The sequence below is a fragment of the Rhincodon typus genome, chromosome 26 (genome assembly GCF_021869965.1).
Source record: "Rhincodon typus isolate 14 chromosome 26, sRhiTyp1.1, whole genome shotgun sequence".
In the NCBI taxonomy this organism is placed as follows: Eukaryota; Metazoa; Chordata; class Chondrichthyes; order Orectolobiformes; family Rhincodontidae; genus Rhincodon; species Rhincodon typus.
Window position 1 is genome coordinate 26,095,015 of NC_063357.1, and position 18,056 is coordinate 26,113,070.

The following is an 18,056-nucleotide window of genomic DNA, read 5'->3' on the forward strand; positions in this document are numbered from 1 at the left end:
CTTTTCTACCTATTTTAGTTTCAACTGCAAATTTGGCTTTCTATCCACACATCCAAGTCACTGGTATATACTGTAAAAAGTTTGGGCCCATTTGGCACCCCACTAGTTACATCTTTCTAACTAGAAAAAGACCCATTTATCCTGACTCTCTGTTTTCTGTTGGTTAGACAGTCCACTATCCCCATGTGATCCTATGTTGTATACTAACCTTTTCTGCAGCTCTTCATCAAATGTCTTCCAGAAATCCTGATATAATACGTCTACCAGATCCCCTCTATCCACTTTGCTTGTTAAATCCTCGCAGAACTCTAACAAAGTAGTCAAACATGTTTTAAAACTATGCGGACTCTGATGGATTGCATTTTGACTTTCCAGTTGTCCCGCTGTTTCTTCCTTAAAATGGAATCTAACAGTTTCCCAATGACAGATCCTAAACTAACTGGTCTACGGTTTCTCACTTTCTGCCTCCCTGACTTTTTCAATAAGGGTGTTATGTTAGCAATTTTCCAATCCAGTGAAATGTTTCCTGCATCCAGGCCATTTTCAAAGATTATAATAATGGATCCATTATCTCTGCTGCCACTTTCTTTATGACCTTCTGATGTAGGCCATCAGTCCTGGGGACTTATCTGGCTTCAATCCCAAAAGTTTTTCTCAGTATGTTTTCGCTAATGATGATGATTAATCTTACTACTTCCCTTTCTATAACCTTTGCATTACTTGTTACTATTAGGATGGTATTAATGTCCTCTACTACGAAAATTGAACCAAAATATTGACTTAGTGTCTCTGCAATTTCTCACTATTAACTCCTCTGATGGACCAACATTCACCTTAGATACTCTCTTTCCATTTATATACTTATAGAAGCTTTCACTATCTGTTTTTATATTTTGTGCTAAATGATTATATTTAGTTTTCTTTCATAATTTACCTTTGAGGTTTTTATTACTTTTTAAATAACCCTTTGTTGATCTTTGAAAGTTACCCTATCTTCCAGCCTGCCACTGGCCTTTACAAATAGTATGCGTTAGTTTTGTCTTTATGTTATCTTTAACTTCCTTGTTTTATCTTGGATATTTTCTCCATATTTTATAATGCTTCTTTCTCTCTGGAATATATTTTAGTTGGGAGCAATTGAGTATATTCTTAAACATCTGCCACTGTTTACCAACTGTTCTACCTTTTAGTCTTCTGGTGCAGTCCACAAAAGGAAAATCTCTCCTGTATTTATGTAGTTACCTTGTTTTTTAACTCCAGAACGCCAGTGTGGGTCTCCAGTTTCTCGCTCTCAAACAAAGTTTGAAATTCTACCATGCCATGATCACTCTTTCCTAGAGGATCCTTTATTATCAGATCATTAATTAATCTCACCTCATTATACAATACCAAATCCAGAATAACCTGCTCTCTGGTTGGTTCCTCAACATATTGCTCCATGAAACAATTTCTAACACATTCAACGAACCTTCCCTCAAGGCTAGCTTTGCCAACTTGATTAATCCAGTCTGTATGCATATTAAAATCACTCATAATTCTTGTCATACCTTTCTTGCAAGACTTCAGTATATCCTGGTTAATGCTGTGGAACTACTGTTTAGGGACTGAAAGATTAATCCCGCCAGAGAATTCTTTCCCTTATTATTTCTTATTCTTTATTCCTACCCAGACTGAGTCTACAGTGTAGAATTCAGCAAAGAAGGACCAAGTGATTGATTGAGAAGGGAAAAATACAGTACGAAAGTAAGCTTACAGGGAATTTAAAGACTAATGCTAAGAGTTTCTATAGGTACGTGAAGAGAAAGAGATTGGTGAAGACAAATGTGATTCCCCTACAGGCAAAAATGGGGGAACGTATAATAGGGGACAAAGAAATGACTGAGCAACTAAATACATACTTTGCTTCTGTCTTCACAAAAGAGGACACAAATCAGATACCAGAAATGTTGGAGAATGCAAGATTTAGTGAGAGAGAAGAATTAAGGGAGATCAATATTAGTAGAGAAATGGTGCTGGGAAAATTGATGGGATTGAAAGTGGATAAATCCCCAGGGCCTGATAATCTACATCCCAGAGTGCTTAAGGAAGTGGCTCAAGAAATAGTGGATGCATTGATGGTCATCTTCCAGGATTCTATACACTCTGAAACAGTCCCTGCAGATTGGAGCATAGCCAATGTCACTCCGATATTTAAAAATGGAGGTAGAGAGAAAACGGGGAATTATAGGCCTGTAGTTCCAACATCGGTAGTGTGGAAAATTCTCAAATCCATTCTCAAGGACTTTATAGCTGAACATTTAGAAAGCAGTGGCAAGATCAGACAGAGTCAGCATGGATTTATGAAGGGGAAATCATGCTTGACAAATCTGTTGGATGCAATGAAGATGTATCTAGTAGTGTTGACAAGGGAGAGCCAGTCGATGTGGTATATTTGGACTTTCAGAAACCATTTGACAAAGTCACGCATAAGAGATTATTGTATAAGATTAAAGTGCATGGGATTAGGGGAATTATATTGGGATGGATAGAAAACTGGTTGGCAGAGAGGAAACAAAGAGTAGGAATTCATGGGTCCTTTTCAAATTGGCAAACAGTAACTAATGGGATGCCACAGGGATCAGTGCTGGGATCCTGGCTATTCACAATATATATAATTATTTGGATGAGGGAACAACATGTAACATCTCAAAGTTTGTAGATGATACCAAGTTGGGTGGGAGGGTGAACTGACGAGGATGTAGAGATCCTTTGGCAAGATCTGGACAGATTGGGTGAGTGGGCAAATCAATGGCAGATGCAGTATAATTTGGATAAATGTGAGATTATTCATTTTGGAAGCAAAAACAATAAGGCAAATTACTACCTGAATGGCTATAAATTGGGAGAGGGAGGGAAGTGTGCTACGGGACTTGGGTGTCCTTGTGCACCAGTCGCTGAAGGTAAGCATGCAGGTGGTAAAGAAGGCAAATGGTATGTTGGCCTTCATTGCGAGAGGTTTTGAGTACAGGAGCAGGGATGTGTTGTTGCAGTTATACAGGGCCTTGATGAGGCCATACCTAGAATATTGTGTGCAGTTTTGGTCTCCTTTTCTGAGGAAGGATGCTCTTGCTCTTGAGTGAGTGCAGCGAAGGTTTACCAGGCTGATTCCGGGGATGGTGGGTCTGACATATGAGGAGAGATTAATTAGGTTAGGATTATATTCGCTGGAGTTCAGATGAATAAGGGGGCATCTCATACAGACTTACAAAATTCTACAGAACTAGACAGGGTAGATGCAGGAATGATGTTCCCAATGGTTGGTGTGTCCAGAACCAGAGGTCACAGTTTGAGGATTTAGGGTAGATCATTTAGAACAGAGATGAGGAAAACTTTCTTTACCCAAAGAGTGGTGAGCTTGTGGAATTCATTACCACAGAAAGTAGTTGATGCCACAACATTTAATGTATTCAAGAGGCAGCTAGATATCGCACTTGGGGTGAATGGAATCAAAGGTTATGGGGAGAAGGCAGGATTGGGGTATTGAGTTGGATGATTGGCCATGATCGTGATGAATGGCGGAGCAGGCTCGAAGGGCCGAATGGCCTCCTTTTGCCCCTATCTTCTATGTTTCTATGTCTACGTTTACATTTTGATCTCCAGTGCCTATATCATTTCTGACTACAGCCTTGGTCTCTTCCTTTACTAACAAAGCTACACCACCTAGTTTTCCTTCCTGCCAGTCCTTCCAAAACACTGAGTACAGTAATAAAAATTAAAGTGGCATAAGGAAAAAACAAAGCATTATTCCATAGCAAACAGTTAAGATTGCCGCCCAACAGTGTGCTGGAGGCAGGTTCAGTTCATGCTTTCAAAAGGGAGCTTGATGGTCAGATGGAAAGGAAGAATATGCAAAGTTACGTGGAGAAGGCAGGAGCATGGCTCTAAAGGCCTGCGCAGAAATGCTGGGCCTATTGGCTTCCTTCTGCACCATGGCAATTCTGTGATATTAATTCTTTAGATGCTAACCATCATACTATTCAATGCTTTTTCCCAATCATAGTTTGCCTCACGTACCTTCATGGTTTTCTTTGTTTCGATTTAAGGCCATAGTTTCAGACTGAAGTACATCATCCTCAAGGTGACTGAAAGATTAAAGAAACATCAGATTGACACAGAATTAAAGCATTGTGGCTACTTCTTGGAGAGTGGCCATTCACTAATATGATTCACTAAGAGTGGTCAAGCATTGCTGCACATTCAGCTAGTGAAAAATGGCACAATAAGTCTCAGTGTTGAGATCTGCTGTGCACAAAGCCATATGCATACAGTAAATGGCAATCAGTACTGAGGGGAAGCCACCATTTTGGCAAAACCATGTACCTACTTCTCTCTGTTCAGAGATAACAAAGATCTTGCCTCCCCTGTCAGAAACAGCATCTGGCACTCTTGTGGTTCCATAAGGGATGGCAAACAGGGAGATTTTAGCTGTGTTGCCTGCTTCAGCCGAAAAGGATCCTACACTAAAGAAATCCAAGAGCCATAGTTACCTTCATAGATACTGGCAATGCCATCCCTGCCTGCTGTTAGACTGGAGGCCTAGTTTCCAGAATGGGAGAATTCTGTAGCCTTCTCTTCATAAAGTGCACAGGCACACACACTGCTCATGGATGACATAGAGGGAAGATATATGCTCGTGAATGACCCTCCCTGTTGAAGTCTTCTCCCTTTGTTCTTCCTCCTTCCTCCGACAACTTTCCCTCTTCATTGCTGCCTCTGCTCCCTGACCCTCATCACATTGCAAGCCCAGGTTAACTATAGCTACCATAAATGGAGCAAGTGGTATTTCCAGAGCCCTTACAGTCATAACTTAGCTATTCTCCTTGTTCAGTACCTCGTCCTGCAGATTTCACCAGCTCCTCAAAACATGCCACAAATTCAAGCAGAGGCAGTAGTAAGCAATCACTTGCAAATTGTTGATGATTTCTTTTACAAGTACAAATTGTATGTGTGTGTGGGGGGGGTGGGGGGTGGGTGTTGGCGGCAGGTACTTCCTGTTCACCGAATCAGCTATATGAGCTTCAGGGAGGATGTTACGTCAAAAAGAGAGTTTACAAATGCCCGCACTGGTGTTATGTCGGCGTTATACATGATTATCCCAACCTGTTTACATTGTTTACTAGTGATCCACATTCCTACTTCCTGGGGTAATTGTGTCACCAAGGTGCATTCAGTATGGTCCCTGCTAGGATTGTGTGACATGGTACTGGCATCATGTTGGTACCAAAACGGCACTGGTACTGGCAATACTTTAGACATCGTGGAGCCTAATTTTCTGGTCAAAGAATCTGATTAGAATGAAACAACATCTGCTGGCATGTGAATGTAATGTTTAGAGCTTCATTACAAACACTTGAAATGCATTTGTTAGCTTAATGTAACAAATAAATGGCTCTCTTAGCTGTATTATAGTTCATTTTACTACATTCTCTGAAATACCAAACCAAATAATAACAATTTGCATTTATAAATTTGCATTCAACATAGCAAAATATCCCAAGGCATTTAACAAAAGCAACATCAGTAAAAATATTTCTGATACCAAGTCACATGAAGGAGATAATAAGAGAGGATCAAAAGTTTGTTCAAAGCGGTAGTTTTTAAGATGCCTTTTAAAGATGGAGAGAGAGTTAACAATGTGGAAACAGTGATAAAACTGTGAAGCTTTGGGCAAAAGAATAAACTTGCAATGATCTGGAAATCTTTATATTACTAGAAATGTCCTGAATATTCTCTATTTGTGGAACTGTGGTCTATCTCTGGCACAATAGGTCTTTCATTCATCACAAAAATTCATCCATGACCCAGCTAAGCTTTTGCTCCTAGGTCTATTCAATTATTTTCAGAAAGCTGCCAAAAGCAGCGCTGTAGATTAGAGTGAATTCAGAGCCTACCACATCTTAGAATTGTTGCAGGCCTCCACAATGCTAGTGAAAAACAACTGTTAAAATTCAAAATTTTACAGACCATTTAGACAGTGCATCTTACAACCTGAGGCTGGTAAAATATATCACAGTCAATGAACTATTTTTGATCTATATCTCTTCATAAATATAGGAAAACACAGCAATCAATTTATGTGCAGAGTGTCATCAGGCCACAGTTGCCATTTTAACTGATGGCTTGAGCTGGGAAGCCAGTGTTATATTCACACTTGATTAAAAGAAGCAGGAGAAGGAATCAGACCCATAAGAGCACTCCCCACCCCCACCTCCACCCAGCAGACATGTAAATTATGGTTTATAGCATTCCCATCTCTCGGCTGTTGAAGGGGCTGCCTTTCAGGTGAGAAATTAAACTGAGACCCCATCTACCTGTTCAGGTGGTTGCAAAACAACCCATATCACTGTTGTGAAGAGGAGTGGAGTATTATCCCTGGTGCACTCTTCCCTTAATCATCATCAAAAAACAGATTGCTTTTTGTGTGAGATTGTCAGATTTTCTATTTTACAACAGTGACTATCCTTCAGAATTATTATTTGGCTTTGTGACACTTTGAGACACCCAGTGGTCATGATAAACATTATATAAATAGTCATTATACAAATAGTCAGAGCTTGAATATTGCTGAAAAAATTACCAAGTAAATACAAGGTTACGTATATACTACATAACTGGAGTATACTGATTGGGTGACAACTGGACTCTGACCTGTAGTGGCACTGCCATAGAGAATATACAGGGTGGGGGATGACTGCCAGTTAACTGCCAAGTTTGTTTAAATTTTAAGCCACTCTGGTTGACTTGGATTGATCAAGACATTGAGAAATGAACTAGGGAATGACTATCACTTATTTTGTTGAGTTGAAGCAATAATATGTGTGAATAAAAGCAAAATACTGTGGACGCTGGAAATCTGAGTTAGAAACAAAAATCCTGGAGAAACTCAAGAGGTCTGGCAGCATCTGAGGACAGAGAAACAGAGTTAACATTTTGAGTACAGTCTAGCGCTTCATCAGAACTGGGGCCTTAAAGGAATTAAACTAAGTTCTTTTCTGAGCACAGATCATTCAGCATCAGAGAGGGGAAGGTCAGAGGGTATAGAGAATACACAGCGCAGAATGGGGCAGGAAAAAGGGATGAAATTGGAGGGAAAAGGAGGGGAGGAAACATCTAGAGAGGCATCAGTACCTGTGAGTTTTTGGAGCTCGCATTCCTTAACACGTGAAAGCAAGAGAAGAATTGAATAAAACAAAGAATCATAGAATCCCTACAGTGTGGAATCAGGCCATTCAGCCCATTGAGTCCACACCGACCCTCCAAAGAACATTCCACCCAGACTCAACGCCCTAACCTATCCTTGTAACTCTGCATTTCCCATGACTACACTACAGGCAATTTAGCATGGCCAATCCACCTGACCTGCACATCTTTGGACTGTGGATGGAAACTGGAACACCTGGAAAAAACCCACACAGACACAGGGAGAAAGTGCAAACTTCACACAGACAGTCATCCAAGGATGGAATCAAATCCAGGCCCCTAGCACTGTGAGGCAGTAATGCTAACCACTGAGCTATCATGCTGCCCCAGAATGAAATGGGACCAGGTACCAGGACAACTTTAAGATAATGTGAGGCAGTGCTGATGGTGAGAAAGATCAAAAGTTTTCTTATGGCTGTACATGACACTGAGTGTGGATCTCAGGATACAGTGGGAATAGGTGGCTGAGGAGTGTTACATGTCTGAGAGATACCAGTAATATGAAGGATGGAACTTCAGTTGGAACCTGTGCAGGTTAAGGCAGAGGCCATCACTGAGGAAGAAGATGTGGTTGTGAAGGTGAATTTTGGCAAATACTTAATCAAATGTTATGAGGGAGATTGAAAACAATGAAGGTGAATAAGACAAAAGATTACAAAAGCAATCCCATTGGAGAAACAGCACTTTTTCAAGATGGGCCTACGTGGAAGGGAAGTGGCAGTGAATTAAATACTCAAATAAAAACAGAAGTATTGTTGGAAATCTAAAATGAAAACATAAGCTGCTGGAGTAACTCAGCAGGTTTCACAGCATCTGTGGAGAGAGGAACAGAGCTAACGTTTTGAGTCCGGTATGATTCTTCCTGAGAACAATAAACGTTTCTGCTAGTTCTGGCAAATAGTAGGAGCATAGTTATGGTGTGAAAAGCTAACTTCATCAATTGCTCAAACCTTTGGCTGCAGTCAAGCATATTATTACACCCTTTCTGCCTCTCAGACGAAGGCTGGCTAACACAGTGCACACTAAGTATTGGATTATTTATAGAGCCATACAGCATGGAAACAGACTCTTGAGTCCAACTCGCTCATGCTGATCAAGTTTTCCAAACTAAACTAGCCCCATTTTCCTGCATTTGGCCCTTATCCCTCTAAACCTTTTCTACTCATGTACCTGTCCAAATGTTTAGTTTGGGTAAACTAAACAGCTTTGACTGGCGTTAAATTGCTTCAACCCACAATAAATTGAAGCCGAGAAGATTTACACCTGAGGTACGGCCAATCAGATCTACACCACTGATCAGTGATTCTGTGTAACTCTTACCGGGCTACAGTGGATTTTCTGTCCTGTGGATTTGAAGAAGAAATTCTTTCAGCTGAAGTACAAGTTAAAACGAAGGCATTTTCTCCAAATAGAAAGATGAGCATAGGGATCATTGGCATCAGCGTGATTTGGTGACCTTTAATCTCGAAAACTATCTCTTAGTTTTGAGGTACGCATATGCCCTTCTTCAAGGCTATTAACTGAAGGAGGTGAAGGCTTATAATACAGTTAATTTCAAGCTAAAATGATTTTGGTACTGTGATAGAATCTACACAATCTACCATCGAAATTGTAGAATACTTAATGATAGTTAACGGAATGATTGAGTTAAGCAGCGCATTGCTTCTTTCTGTTTAGAAGAGAGACAGGGTACCAGTATAAGCTGTCCAACTGCTGTGTTATCCTTTTTACTGCGTTAATCTCATTTAGGTATGCCATCACAGTGAGCTCAGGAGAAAAGGACATATTGTAAAATAATGAAATGATGAAGTGTGTCTGCAGAGTGCTTTAAAGTGCTTGAGAAGTAGCATTAAAGCTGTGCTTGAAGGAAGAAAGTGCATTCCCATAAAAAATCATATTAACTCCAGGTACACCAGTGTGCGAGGCTCCAGATCCAGTCAATAAGTTTTATAATTCCAATGCCTTTAGCCCTGCCAAATGAATTAATGTTCATCTCTCAATGGTTTCTATGGTCAGTTGAAGTGTGATATTAAGAGAGATTTGAGTTTTATAGCGATCTTGAATAGGCGCTCCCTCATTTAGAAACAGAAGATAATTTGCTTTTATATGATCTGAATGCTTCTCTTAGGACCAGTGTGAAAATAGACACGGAGGATTATCCTTTTTCTGGAAGAAGGCTCGGAGGTCTAGGTTCTTTGAGGTTTTGTCGGAAATCCTATTGTGTCAGGTGAGACAGAGGACATGAATTTTGAAAAATCCCCTGGAAGCAAGCAAAGGTGGTGAGAATTAACCCATGACTTCAAAAATACCAAACAGTCAGGCAAGATATGGGAAGCTAGACATATTTTCTAGTAAAAGAAATAACAAAGAATCTCACCAGACACTCAGTGCTGATGTTATCTCTACAACTGAAAACAATGGGCACTACCGAGGTGAACTGTCCCTGGTTCCAAGACTGATTATTTTGTTGAGGATTTCTCTCCTTCAGAGACAGGTGTTGCCTGGGGCCATTTTTTTTAAATGGCAGTGGTCTTTTCCATTTCTCAACTAGATTGCTTTATGTTGATTATACTGAATCATGGTTATGATGTCCTAAATGCCACTTTTTCTTAACAGTATTAGTTCTGCTGTTGGAGGCTCTGCAATTGCAACACAATTAGAATGCTATATAAACTACTTGGGTGTCTATTACTGGCATGACCAGCATAAGGTTGTCTTCCCACCAGCACAAATAAAAACTATTGGAAGTAATTGCCCAAGGACCACACGAGTTTACATGCTTGTACATCAGGCCACAGACACACACAGATTGATTGTTGTCGCCAGTCTTTAATCTCATTTATTTATATATCTCTGGAAAGGTGAATTAGAAACATATCTGTTGAGATGGGTCCCTACTGAGAGGGGGATGTGTAATTCAGCCTCTCGTAATCTCTTCCTTTATAGTACTTCTGTTTGAAGTTTCCCTGACTCTATACAGGAATGACATTCCATGGATCCACACAAGACTTTGCCAGATGGTCACTGAATTTATATCCATGCAATCATCTATGGACTCTTTAACAAAAAGAACACATTTTGGAATTAAAAGTTCAATATGTCCACAAGCACTTTGGTGTTCTCATTCATTATCATCGCAACAGAGAAGAAAAATGGAAGACTTAGTAGCCATGTTGAAAATAATGAGTGTTTTTAATCAAGTAGATAAATTGCTTGTGGTGTCAGGAAGGACAGTAACCTAAGGACATATATATATATAAACTGACAGTGGAAGCAAATATAGCAATAAGTTTCAAAGGGAATCGGATATGTACCTGAGAAGGACAGATTTGAAAGGCCTTTGGTCAAGAACAAGGGACATAACATGTGGAGAGATTTTTAAAAGAATAGCACAAACTCGATGAACAAAATGGCATCTTTTCATTTTGAGTCAGAGATAGTAGGAACTGCAGATGCTGGAGAATCCGAGACAACAAGGTGCAGGGCTGGATGAACACATAAGGCCAAGCAGCGTCATAGGAGCAGAGGGGCTGACGTTTCGGGCCTAGACCCTTCATCAGAAAAGGGGGAGGGGAAGGGGGTTCTGAAATAAATAGGGAGAGAGTGGGAGGCGGATAGAAGATGGATGGAGGAGAGGATAGGTGGAGAGGAAACAAACAGGTCGAAGAGGCGGGGATGGGGCCAGTAAAGGTGAGTGTAGGTGGGGAGTTAGGGAGGGGATAGGTCAGTCCAGGGAGGACGGACAGGTCAAGGGGGCGGGATGAGGTTGGTCGGTAGGAGATGGAGGTGCGGCTTGAGGTGGGAGGAGGGGATAGGTGGGAGGAAGAACAGGTTAGGGAGGCAGGGACGAGCTGGACTGGTTTTGGGATGCGGTAGGGGGAGGGGAGATTTTGGAATCCACATTGATACCATTGGGCTGCAGGGTTCCCAAGCGGAATATGAGTTGCTGTTCCTGCAACCTTCGGGTGGCATCATTGTGGCACTGCAGGAGGCCCAGGATGGACATGTCGCCTGAGGAATGGGAGGGGGAGTTGAAATGGTTCGCGATTGGGAGGTGCAGTTGTTTATTGCGAACCGAGCATAGGTGTTCTGCAAAGCGGTCCCCGAGCCTCCGCTTGGTTTCCCCGATGTAGAGGAAGCCACACCGGGTACAGCGGATGCAGTATACCACATTGGCAGATGTGCAGGTGAACATCTGCTTGATGTGGAAAGTCTTCTTGGGGCCTGGGATGGGGGTGAGGGAGGAGGTATGGGGGCAGGTGTAGCACTTCCTGCGGTTGCAGGGAAAAGTGCCGGGTGTGGTGGGGCTGGAGGGGAGTGTGGAGCGGACAAGGGAGTCACGGAGAGAGTTGTCCCTCCGGAAAGCAGATAAGGGTGGGGAGGGAAAGATGTCTTTGGTGGTGGGGTCGGATTGCAGATGGCGGAAGTGTCGGAGGATGATGCGTTGGATCCGGAGGTTGGTGGGGTGGTACGTGAGGACGAGGGGGATTCTTTTTTGGTTGTTACTGCGTGGACGGGGTGTGAGGGATGAGTTGCGGGAGATGTGGGAGACACGGTTGAGGGTGTTCTCGACCACTGAGCGGGGGAAGTTACGGTCCTTGAAAAACGAGGACAACTGAGATGTACGGGAGTGGAATGCCTCATCCTGGGAGCAGATGCGGCGGAGGCGAAGGAATTGGGAATAGGGGATAGTATTTTTGCAGGAAGGTGGGTGGGAGGAGGAATATTCTATGGAGCTGTGGGAGTCGGTGGGCTTGAAATGAATATTGGTTTCTAGGTGGTTGCCCGATATGGAGACAGAGAGGTCCAGGAAGGGGAGAGAGGTGTTAGAGATGGTCCAGGTAAACTTAAGGTTGGGGTGGAAGGTGTTAGTGAAGTGGATGAACTGTTCGAGTTCCTCGTGGGAGCACAAGGCAGCGCCGATACAGTCATCAATGTAACGGAGGAAGAGGTGGGGTTTAGGGCCGGTGTAGGTACGGAAGAGGGATTGTTCCACGTAAACTACAAAGAGACAGGTGTAGCTTGGGCCCATGCGGGTACCCATGGCTACCCCCTTTGTTTGTACCGTCCCTGGGCCTCCTGCAGTGCCACAACGATGCCACCCGAAGGTTGCAGGAACAGCAACTCATATTCCGCTTGGGAACCCTGCAGCCCAATGGTATCAATGTGGATTTCAAAATCTCCCCTCCCCCTACCGCATCCCAAAACCAGTCCAGCTCGTCCCTGCCTCCCTAACCTGTTCTTCCTCCCACCTATCCCCTCCTCCCACCTCAAGCCGCACCTCCATCTCCTACCGACTAACCTCATCCCACCCCCTTGACCTGTCCGTCCTCCCTGGACTGACCTATCCCCTCCCTAACTCCCCACCTACACTCACCTTTACTGGCCCCATCCCCGCCTCTTCGACCTGTTTGTTTTCTCTCCACCTATCCTCTCCTCTATCCATCTTCTATCCGCCTCCCACTCTCTCCCTATTTATTTCAGAACCCCCTTCCCCTCCCCCTTTTCTGATGAAGGGTCTAGGCCCGAAACGTCAGCCCCTCTGCTCCTATGACGCTGCTTGGCCTGCTGTGTTCATCCAGCCCTGCACCTTGTTGTCTCTTTTCATTTTGCATGGTTTTATGATCCTTGGAGAGGAAATCTGCAGGAAAGCTGTCCCATGGGGTTTCAAGGACAGACTGCTAGTTTTACTGAGAAAGTCATCAATTTAAGAAAAAGGTACTTTGATCAAGGTCTAAATAGATTTGTAGCTAGCTTCTGTCATGGATTCAAGGAATTTGTCGCTTCAGTTTGATAACTTTGTTCAATTGTGCTTTATATCTAACCGTCAATTACTTCTCGAAAGCGAAGGGCATAGAGTTACAATCTCAAAGGGAAGTGTTCTCTACCATTCTATTGTGATTTAAAGAACTGCAGCCTGGGTTCGCAGGTGAATTCCCAATGGGTTGATTTATCCTCAGGTATAGTTGTTCTGTTATAGGTCCAAGATCAGTGTTTTTAAAGTTAGCAAGCTTGTCATGTCTCAGTACGTTGTGAAGCAAGTGTCGTAGGTTAAATGTCCTCATCTAATGGATGTGAGGTGTTAATTTGATGTTTCTGGCTAATTAGCCATTTCAGTAAACCTTGAAAGGGTGCAGCGGAAGTCCATTCTACCACAATTCTCAGATTTACATTAACTGAAAAGTGGGTCACAAGAAGCTTTGTGCCATCCTTAGCAAACAGTTATAATTACCCAAGGAATAATATTGAAGTTTTGCACATGCTAGAAATCTGCAGAAAAAAAAACAGTGCTGGAGAAACTCAACAGGTATTGCATCATCTATGCAGAGAGAAACAATTAATGTTTCAAGTCAAAAATAACTCTTCTCCAGAACTTTTTATTGTTTGAGTATACATATAATAACTAGGGTGTGCTGTTCAACTCTGGGCATTGCTACATGCCCAGATACTGTAGGTGTAAGATTATGCATCTATTTAAAGGTTCACCTCTTTGACACTTAGCGTGAGGAAAATATCTCAAATAGATTGTTAATCATGATTATAACATACCAGATTTTCAAATTTACTTTTTTGTGTCCAGGTGGTTTCAAATCTTGGTTTAAATTAAAGCTCAGCAAACACTCACTGCCTTCTATGATTCTTTACATTAATGTCCTACAACTAATTTACATATTTTTCAGTAAACCTTCTGTAACACCATCAGACATGATTCTGAGACAGACAATACTGTTGTCTATGAGCCATACAAACTCAGATCACTTTCTGTGGGGGGAAAAGAAACAAAAGATCTGAACATAGTTAAATTATGAAAGAAATTTTTGGTATGGGCTGTAAACAATATAATGGTTTGAAGACTGAAAACTCAACTCAAAGATTTCAGTGTCATTTCACATTCGTTTTTGGTTTATGAGGTTTCTTTTAAATTCATGTTTAGATTATAATCGTGTAAATTCCTTTCCTGCTTTTCATTATTTTCTACATATTGATGCAAGTGTTGTGTATATTGATAGCAGACTGCTAGACCCTCAGGCTGCACAGATCCAGACATGCTTTATGATCCCTAAAGATAGCAGTAATTTTATTTTTTGTTTGCTCCTGGGTTACAGATTTCCTGCACTGTTAGACATTATTTACATGCCTGCAACTATCTAACCATTGTCCCTAATTTCCAATTCAGTATCCCATGAACTACATTTATATCAAACCAGACCTGCACTGCTTTACTAAGAGATGCTGAGCAGAGCTCTACTCTCCAAAGACATTTGAACTGTATGAAATCATTTCAGAGAATACAGGAGATTTTGTGATGAGGGATATCAACCTTGACTATAGATTTGCCTTTAAGTCCCTTGCCACTATTTCTGCTGATGCAGTTCATGCTATACTCTTGCACAGATTCTGCTCTGGTGGCCTCCCTGCTGGCAGTGGAAATTCAAGACAGACTGCGATCCTTTCACCCTGTGAGCTCAGTTTCGAAAAGCAGCAGCCGTTTTTTTGTTGCAATATTAGGTAGTACATAGCAAGATACAATTGTTCTAGAGACTGTGGCTGCCTTGTATTGCAGGGCTGCATCAGATTTATCCAGGCACCTGAGCGAAACTTGAGAATGGCTATGGTTTGTTCAATTACACTTCCAATGTTTGCATGGCTTCATTATATCTGTTAGCTTCCCCTGTCTGTGGGAGCCTTACTGGCACCATTAGTCATGATTTTAGGGGAACAGCCCTAATTACTAAGCAACCTGATATGTTGCTGTGAGTCAAAAGTCTTGGTACTGTAGATTTGTGTGTGAAGAAAGCATCATGACAACCTGTGCCAAATTGGGTGTTCAGCATCACATATTTACACTGGGCGTGGATTCCTGATAAAGAGATAGCTCTATTCACATGCTGTCAAGGGGAAGAGAATGTCAGTGTCTCAGAAGGCCATGTTTAACCGTAAAAATGATTGTGAGATTTGAACAAAAGCCTTTCTTGTTCATAACATTGGGATAGTAGATATATGGAGATTTGAGTGCTACGTGGGTTCCTTCAATCATTCCTTGCATCTTGAAGAACCATGTCAAACTCTTTATACTTCCAATTCTATTGCGAAGGATATGAATTGTGCAGTCTTTAGAAATAAGGCAATTGTGACCTTGATGCAATGGCAAACAATACTTGCCTGATATGGAAGAAATCATCTGACTGCTTGAAAGCTCTCATCATGACTGTGACCTTGAATGCAATAATGTTATCTCAGTGGCAATTGGCTGCGGGTTGTCATAGCTTCCTCAATCGTTTTTAAGGCTAAACATGGCCTTCTGAGGCACTGACAGTCTCCACCATCAAAATAATCCTTTGGTCTGTACAACATGTGAAGTGTTTGGTGACTTCTTTAACATCACACCCTCACTCCAGCCTCTTCCACATCCTCAGTGTGTGATTGGAGGTATTTCTTTTTCAGAAATCCATGCCCCAGGGTAAAGCTGACCTTTGAGCAGAACACATTGAAAATTAACAATATGATCCTGACTGAAGCTTCAGAACATAAAGGAAATCACTATCAGGTAATCTAACCACAACCATTAACAAACAGCTTATTCAAAGCTGTACTTGCCTTTGTGTCTCTGCACTTCCCATTGCCTTAACTGGGATATGGTCAAGGTAGATGTTTGTGGGAGTAGCTGGAGAAACTCAGCAGGTCTGGCAGGATCTGCAGTGAGAGAAACACAGTTAATGTTTCAAGTCCAGTATGACCGTTCTTCAGAACACTCTGCATGCATTACAAATGGATGATTAAATGATTACAAGTTAAATGTAGCAAGTGTCTGCAAATGCATGGTTTATGTATTTGCCTCTTTAATGTCCCAGCATCATATCGATATGAGCCTTGTGCTATCACCCATCATACTGACACTGACTCCACTCACCTTGGACATTGTTCCAGCCATTTTCCAATTGCATTTCACATCCATTGAATGACAAGTGATGACAAGGAATGCTCAAGGTCGACCCTGTCAGTACCATCCTCCACCTGATTGCTAGGTACTCTCTCACAGCCCTCATGTTCCCCTTTACCTCATGTTACCCTGATAACCCATTTCAACATGTTACGCCCATGTGGAGACCTACCACACTAAACCTCACCCTTAATTGTTGTTCCTTCTCTCGAGCCCCAACATTATATCTTAATAATGTCTACCTGGCTGCCTTGTGGAGGCCACAATGATAGTCACAGCCAAGAGACTCTCTCCTGCCATTCCCTCTGTTGCTGTTCCTCCCTACCTCTACACCATCCCTGTCTCCACCTCTGCATGTGTCTTTGCTTTATCCTATCAGCCTTGACTCTCCTTCTCCTTTTGAACTCCCAGGACAGTATTCACTTCAAAAAATCTGATCAACTTCAACATGCAGGCTCGAGACATGACTGACCAACTTCCTAAGTGCTGTGTTTGAGTTCCCAGACTGTCAATGCACAATTCCCCATATTGCTGATGCTGACCCTACAGAACTAACTATTGTGCACTCCCTGGATTATAGTCAGTCATGACCCAACTATGGGTAGCCCAAGCAGGTGAACAACAATGAACAAACCCAAGCCTGTGTGTGGAAGTGCCCATGACTGAAGGTACTGGGATACCCTAATGCACATTATGCCCCCACTCGATTGGCCTAAATACCACACTCCGACCTACCCCCTGATAAAGCCATTTGGCTGAATGCATACTCACTGCTTTTGCTGCACAGGCAGCTGGTATACACTGTGGATATTGGACTGATGCCTCAATGTTCCATCTGGCAGATCCCTGTTGACGAGCAGGCCTGTTGGTTTGTTTGTGCAAACAACCACCCCAAGATGGCAGTACGAATGGCTTTTGGCTGTAGCTGGAAGTGTTAATACACGAGCTGGCACGGCAAAACATGGCAAGGCAAGGCATGGATACTGTGAGCATGGAGGTCGGCATAAATTGAGTGAGAGTTAAGACAGCAAGCAAACAGCCCTGAAATGCAGGCTGGCCCAATCTCTGAGCTGGGTGCCAGTCCCTGCAGGCAAAGTGTCATTGCTGCAGCCTTTCAGTGCTAGTTTCCAATGCAACCTTTAATGCAAGTTCATGCTTCCAGTGTGCCCATGATAGTAAATGTCGGATAACGCTATCTCTGTGTGGGTGGGGCAGGGCGTGGGGGGTTGGGTGAACAGTGCCAACGGATCTTGCCCAGCAACATTGTTATGTGGTGAGCAGCCAGCATCAAGTTGAAGTTGGAGGAACACAGCAGGCCACGCAGCATCAGAGGAGCAGGAAGGCTGACATTTCGGGTTGGGATCCTTCTTCAGAAATGGGAGAGTGATAGGGGGCTCTGAAATAAATAGGGAGGAGGGATGGAGCTGGGGAAGGTAGGTGGGATGGTGATAGGTGAGTGCAGGTAGGGAGTAGTGGGGATTGGTCAGTGAGGTGGGTGAGCGGATAGGTGGGAGAGAAAATGGACAGGTTGTGTCAGGTCAAGGAGGCAGGGATGAGAGGGCGGGTTGGTCATGGGATGAGGCTGGTAAAGTCCACATTGAGATCATTGGGTTATAGGCTCCCAAGGCAGAATATGAGGTGCTGCTCCTTCAGTTTCCGGGTCGCGTCATTGTGACACTGGGGGAGGCCCAGGATGGACATGTCACCCAGGGAGTGAGAGGGGGAGAAGAAGTGGTTCATGACCGGAAGTTGTCACAAGTTGTTTCCATGTTGAGATAGACTTACTGGCCTTTTCATGTGGTTCCACCTCCAATCTCACTATAGTTTTTGTTTCACAAGCCCTTAGAAGATTCCATCCAGTGCAGGAGCTACACAT